The 6,482-nt window shown below is 36.2% G+C and overlaps 1 non-coding gene across 1 annotated transcript; it reads right to left on the bottom strand.

Annotated features, from left to right (window-relative positions):
- Positions 1–545: 545 nt before the first annotated feature.
- TRNAH-GUG (transfer RNA histidin (anticodon GUG)) lies at positions 546–617 on the bottom strand. Its single transcript has one exon. It is a non-coding gene; the product is annotated as a tRNA-His (tRNA).
- Between the last annotated feature and the right edge of the window lie 5,865 nt (positions 618–6,482).

Consider the following 6,482-nt stretch of genomic DNA (forward strand, 5'->3'; position numbering starts at 1 on the left):
TGCAGTTTCAAAAGTAATCGAAATTTAGCCATTTTCATGTAAAGATAAATTTGAAGGAAAATACTGTTCAAAATCCAAAAAAGTACTCCAGTATAATATACTAAAACTCCAATATATGATACTGGAAGGAATTCCAGTATAATATACTGGAACTTTCCGCGTGTTGAAAATGCTGGAAGTTAGTACATAGGTGCACCGATCTCTAGTATATTATACTGGAACTTTCTGTGTTGCAGGAAAAAGTGATTATTTTTTAATGACTTTGCAAATACTGATTATTTTTGAATGACTAATCCGAAAACTGGCTAACCCGTGCTATTTTTACCATTTTTAGGCTAAAAGGCCAAACAGAATAGTTTTCTCTACTATTAACGTGTAAATGGCTATTTCTTTGGATGCAACATGGATTAACCCACGTAAAGAGTACTCAGATTGCGTGATTCAGAGGCCCAAATTAGTGACCTAACTAATGTAGCATGAAACCCAAAATGAAGGTGCAAAGAGAAGCCCAAACTGAAAAGGTGGAGAGCAAAAAACCAATATTCTGTGGCTGCTGGGATTCGAGCCCAGGTCTCCACGGCCACAACGTGGAATTCTCACCACTAAACTACAGCCACTTGATGTTAAATGACCTCCAATATATTATATATATCAAACACACTATCGTTTACACATACCTTACAATGAATGGATAAAAATAATATACCTATTATGCAGGTAGAGATCATAATAAATCAACTCATTTACATATAGGTTAGACCATCAGATGATATTTCACATTTCACAATTCACAAGCCAAGGAATTTGCCATTGCTTCATGCTATAATTGGTATTGGTGTTGTTGATCTCCAAGGTAGAGGTGGCAAAATGGTTAAAAAAACAGTTATCAATCCATATTATCCATTAAAAAATGGGTTGGATAATGAATCATTTAAAAATGGGTCAAATATGGATAAATAATCATATTGTCCACTTAGAAAATGATTAACAAAATGGATAACTAATGTGTTCAACTTTTACATTTGCAAAGCCTCAAATTGGAGTTCCTCAAATTTGGAAGACTAGGAATTCTCTCATAAGTGATCATATTTAAGAAGCCATGGATAATATGGATATCCATATTATCCGCTGGATAAACCCGTTTTTATCCGTTCAAATACGGGTCGGGTCGGATAATTTATCCGTTTTTAAATTACCCGTTTAACCCGCTCATATTCGACCCGATCCGACCGTTTTGCCGCCCCTGCTCCTAGGTTAGAGACAATGACTCATGGAACACTTCTTCTTTCGGTACCAGTGGCTAAAATGGTTTGGATGCATTTTTCAATTGGTGCTATGAGGTTTTGCATGGCCAAAACAATTATCAACTAATATGAAATTTGTGGAATATGAAGGTAATTAACTCGGAGGCAGTATTACTTCGAGTCATCTATAAGATTTTCTCCTCAATAATGATGCTGGTAGCTTTGGATTATCAGACATAAAAGAAAACATGCAATTGCTATAATGTTAACCCGACGATAACAAAATAAGAAAATTGCCAACCTTATGCCACCTACGGTGGAGTGGGCTTAAATTGGTTGCTCAAAAATTTGAAACTTTACCCACTTTGGAAAACACTTCAGATGTTGCGACTGTAGTTCCAAAATTTTGCATCTGAAGTAAGAAATTCTGGTGGTTTTCGCGTCTAAAGTTCTCCTCGTGACAGTGCAAACTTCTAACGCGAAGTTACAAGTTTCGGGTAATATTTCTGTCTGAATTTCTCCCCCGGCCCATACAAACTTCAGACAATCACTCCTGAAGTTATGTAGGGTAAACTTCAAACAACAACAACAACTCAGTATAATCCCATGTGTAGGGTCTGGGGTAGTGTTACCCCTACCCGGAGATGAAAAAGAGGTTATGGAACAACAACAAACACAATACGTCAGAAAGACAGTGCCATCAACCTAAGAATCGGAGAAATAAATAGAAAATATAATATAATAATCAGAACAATAGAAAGGTTCTAGGCAATCGGAGCAGGATAAACAATACAAACACAACAAGTAAAGCAAGATACTACAAACTAGCATAACACCCTCAACAGGGAAGAAAAACGCTCTAATACCTACTGCTCTACGACCTTAATGCTCGCCCTTCAAACAATTCTATCTAAGGTCATGTCATTAGTGAGCTGGAGTCAATGTTGTAGAAGAAATGCTAGAGTCAACCAAGGATATTGAGGATACATATTTAGTTGACTCTAGTGTCATTGATGTTGAGGATGTTGACAATCCCAATGTTTATGTAGTTGAGCGGATTGGTCTACACTCCAAGAATTTTTCCACATTGTGTTTGGATGATGATATGGAAATAGAGTCGTCCGGGCCACTTGAGGAGTCAAGGGATAAAGAACAAGATGCCTACATTCTGGAAGTTTCTTGCCAGAAAGTCGGGATTACACACCTCATCTAAAGGCCAAGAAGTGCAGAATACTACATTATTTTATTGGACTATTCAGATTCGTTCTACCATCCCAGGAGCATAATCATAGAGCAGAATCAAAACTTTGGGTCCAATTCATAAGTTCAAAGTGGAGGCAGAAAGTGATTTGTGTCGTGCTGCGACGTTAAATCAAGCGCTTGTTGGGAGGCAACCCAACTTTATTTGCTTTCTTTTATTTATTTTTCTATTATTTTTTTAATTGTATTATTTTTGTAGTGTCGATTTTTAATTTTCTAGGAGCATGGAAAGAAAAGTTATTGGAATGATGCAACAGTAAACCAGATGGTTGGAACGAAATGTTAGGTACCCGCACAAAGGACCAAGTCTGGGAGAAGTCTGAGTACCGTATGAGCTGCTAGTGCCTCGGCCTTTGGCCTACCAGAGAGTTTTTTTTACCCTCTTATTAGTATGGTGTACATTGGGAACAATGCACAATTTTAAGTGTGTGGTGAGGAGATTGTCTTGGTGACTTTCTATGCTACTTTAGATGTGTTAGTTTAATTGGATAATGCTTTTTTTTTAAATGATTCGACTTTGCCTTACGATGGATCTATTAGACAATTTTTCTGAGGGATTTAAGTCTAAAAAAATTCTTGGTAGGTAGTGTAGTAATACCCCCCTTGGTTTTTCTTTGTGTCGTGGTTCTTTTTCAAGGATTTTGCTTGAACCGGGTAGTAGTTTTTCCTTTTATTTTTTTTTATTTTTAGAGTAGATTAGAATTAGGAAATAAATGGAGGAAGAAAGATGAGATTCCTAGGCGCCCTTGGCTTGTTTGATAGTAGCATATTTAGGTTTTGGCATGTGTAGTATCTTCCCTATGAGCTAAAATTGCTTATGATGCCTTGGTTATTTGGATAGCATGTTGACGCCGACGTCTCATTTTCTTGACTTAGGTTCACTTTGTGCTTAATGCTTAATATCTTGTGGCTCTGTGAATATTTGCATTAGTTTGAGAATCGGAATGAGATCGTCCTTAAAGAATCATGTGCCACGTGTGGTGAGATTTTGTATAGTTCATGTATTGTACTTGTGTCCAGAATTTGCCTGGCATGTGAGTTGAAGCGAAATTTTAGGTGAAGCTCGGTGTGAAAAATAATTTTAGGCTTTCTTTGATGTCTTTTCGAGCGTTATCGCTATCATAAATAAAATTTCTCCCTAGCTAACCCTTTTGAGCCTATAGACTTTTATTTAGCACCTACATTACAAGCCTATACCCTTTTTGTTCTTAATTGATATTTTTTTATCCTTTTACCTCTTAAAACACGTTAATTGTGAAATAAGCACTAAAAGAAGTAAGAAGAAACTAAGTGTGGGGTGGCTTTTGAGTGGAACCAATGAAAGGAAGAAATGTGCACTTGTTCTGTAAAGTAATACATCACTAGCGAAAACACCAAAGAAAAAAAAGAGAAAAATCTGGAAAAAAAAGAAAAAGAAAAATAGAGATTAATAAATTGTTGTCTTGTTCGTGCTAGTGGGTATGAATTAAAGTAGTGCTTAAAAAATAAGGGTTTGTTGTTAGGGATGATTTTGTTTGTGAAATTGAAGGGGATTGAAGAATTTGCGCTTAAAGATTATTATATGATGTGTTAAAGTGCTTAGGAGGGTTAGCCACTATTCCTAAATATATCCTTCCCGTCCCTTACCCCACATTACAACCATTAAAAAATCCTAATTGATCTTAGATCGAGCGAGCTTACATTAGTAGAGATTTTGCATTAAGGGCAAGCCTATAGTACCAATTGCATGCATGTGACTCCTTTTGTGAGAGTGAGTGATATTCTTTGATATATATATATGAGTCCTTAAAATATATTTAAGCATTTGATTTGAATATGTGGATTCAACTTACTCTCTTATTCTTGTGGTGAGGGCACATGGTTTTCACGAGGGATAAGTAACATTATTAGACTCCTCTCTATGATGTTGGGTGTTCAAGCCATGAGTGCATTGTGACATTGAGTTGGTTTTTGAGGCCAGGATTGTTAGGAGCATGTTGCCTTTGTTGTGAATATTCGTGAAGTATGTCATAAGAAAAGGAAAGTGTATATGATTGCATATGCTAGAGTTTAATTGGTGCGATAAACTATGGTCATTGGTGTGGTGTATCTCAATAGTGCTCAAGGTTGTGTCTATAAGTGTAATTTGATTGATCGAGGACGAGCAATGTTTAAGTATGTCTTATTGATGTGTGGCTATAATTCCATTGTTTCGTACATTATTTGTCTTGCATTTTATATGCTTTAATAATAAATTACACTTTATTTGCGCGTAATGGAGTTTATTTTATGTGTAGGTGAATTGGAGATGAAAGTAGAGAAAAAAGGATACTTAAACGTTGAAAGTGGACTCGAGAACAGTGAAAAGGAGAGACCTGGCGAGGCCAGCCAAAGGCCAGGCTGAGGTTGGCATTAGGCTGGTACTGCAAGGCAAAAGCTAGGCTGAGGCTAGCGACGCCAGACCTAGAGCGAGATCCAGTCCGAGTTTTGAAGGCTTATTTTGTCTCATGGTTTGACTAGGACTTGGCCTACATGTTTAGATCTTTTCCTACACATATAAATAGACCTAAAAATGCCATTTTTGAGGAGAGACCGACATTAGACCGGAGATTCAACCTAAGGAGGCAAGAATACACTAGGAGCAAGGCGGAGGATTCTTCTACGAGTTTCTCACTTCCTTCTTCCTACATTCATAATTGGTTATGAATTCTAGTATTGTAGTTTCGCATACTATTATGAATAGCTAATTAATTTGTTATCTAGGGTTATGATGGAACCTCTTGAAGGATGATTTTCTTGTTACATTAATATAGTTTTGCCGTAGTATTTTCTCTATTTGTTCAACTGCGTTATTATTGTGGTTGGTTGAAGAGCTCTTAATCGATTGTGCCTATTTAGTGTGTATTACTCGGGAGAGAATGCATATTTAGGTAGTTGTTGAACAACATCACTCCTAATGTATATGAAGGATCAATACGGAGGGTTTAAATGTGGGATTAGGGATAACGAAACCTTGGTGCGATCCGAGTGAGTCGTACTTAATGCCAGCTAGCGTAATTCGGGAGATATGTCTAGTAAATTGTGATAATTACTAAAGAGAGAGCTACGACAGTCAGAGTGCTCATGATCAGTAGAGAAGACTTAGGCAAATTTATAGAAACGTAACGGAAAGGATTCCGACAATAGGGGAAATCATAACTCTTGATCTCCGTAATCTTGTCTCCAATCCTTATCCTTGTTAATTGATAGTTTTACTGCTTTCTAGTATTTGTTAGTTAATTAGATAAAAATAAACTTTATAATCTTTATAATTAGGAAATTATTTGGACTTGTGTTTCTTAGCGATATTGAACAACTGTGGCTAAGCCTTAGTTTTCTGTGGGATTCGACTCCGGACTTGTAAACCGGATTATATTTACAACGACCGCTTAGTCATTTTTATAAGGCATAGTTAGGCATGATCAAAATCCCATCATAAATTTATCAAAATAATAATAAATATAACAAATCCATTTTGTAACTAAGAAAAAGAAGGAGAAGAAACGCAAAGCATTAGCAAAATAAGAAGTGACATAGCAACTCACTACCATTAAAACACCTAAAAACCTATTCACAAATACCTTATGAATTCACTGCCACCTCTATATTTACAGCAACTAATAGGAGGAGGAGGAGTAGAGAAGAAGCAGCTTGTCTGAAGTTATCTTACTAGGTGTCAGATAATTTTTTTTTTTAAAGTTGGTACAAATTAATTATGGGCGACCAAATAGTACTCCTCGTGAAATTTTTTACTGTTCAATCCCATCGACTAGTGTACGATTACCTCTAACTCCGGTGATCTTTATACAAGTAACTAGATGTATTCACTGATTTTTTTAGCAAGTATATATAGATTATATACTGAGTATACACAATAATATATATCATCCTCCGAATATTTTTAATTTAAGTAGTTAGGTAGGCGATTATTTAGCTTAATTCTTCTTAGACGACCAGGAG

This window comes from Nicotiana sylvestris, chromosome 2 (assembly GCF_000393655.2).
Source record: "Nicotiana sylvestris chromosome 2, ASM39365v2, whole genome shotgun sequence".
NCBI classification, from domain to species: domain Eukaryota; kingdom Viridiplantae; phylum Streptophyta; class Magnoliopsida; order Solanales; family Solanaceae; genus Nicotiana; species Nicotiana sylvestris.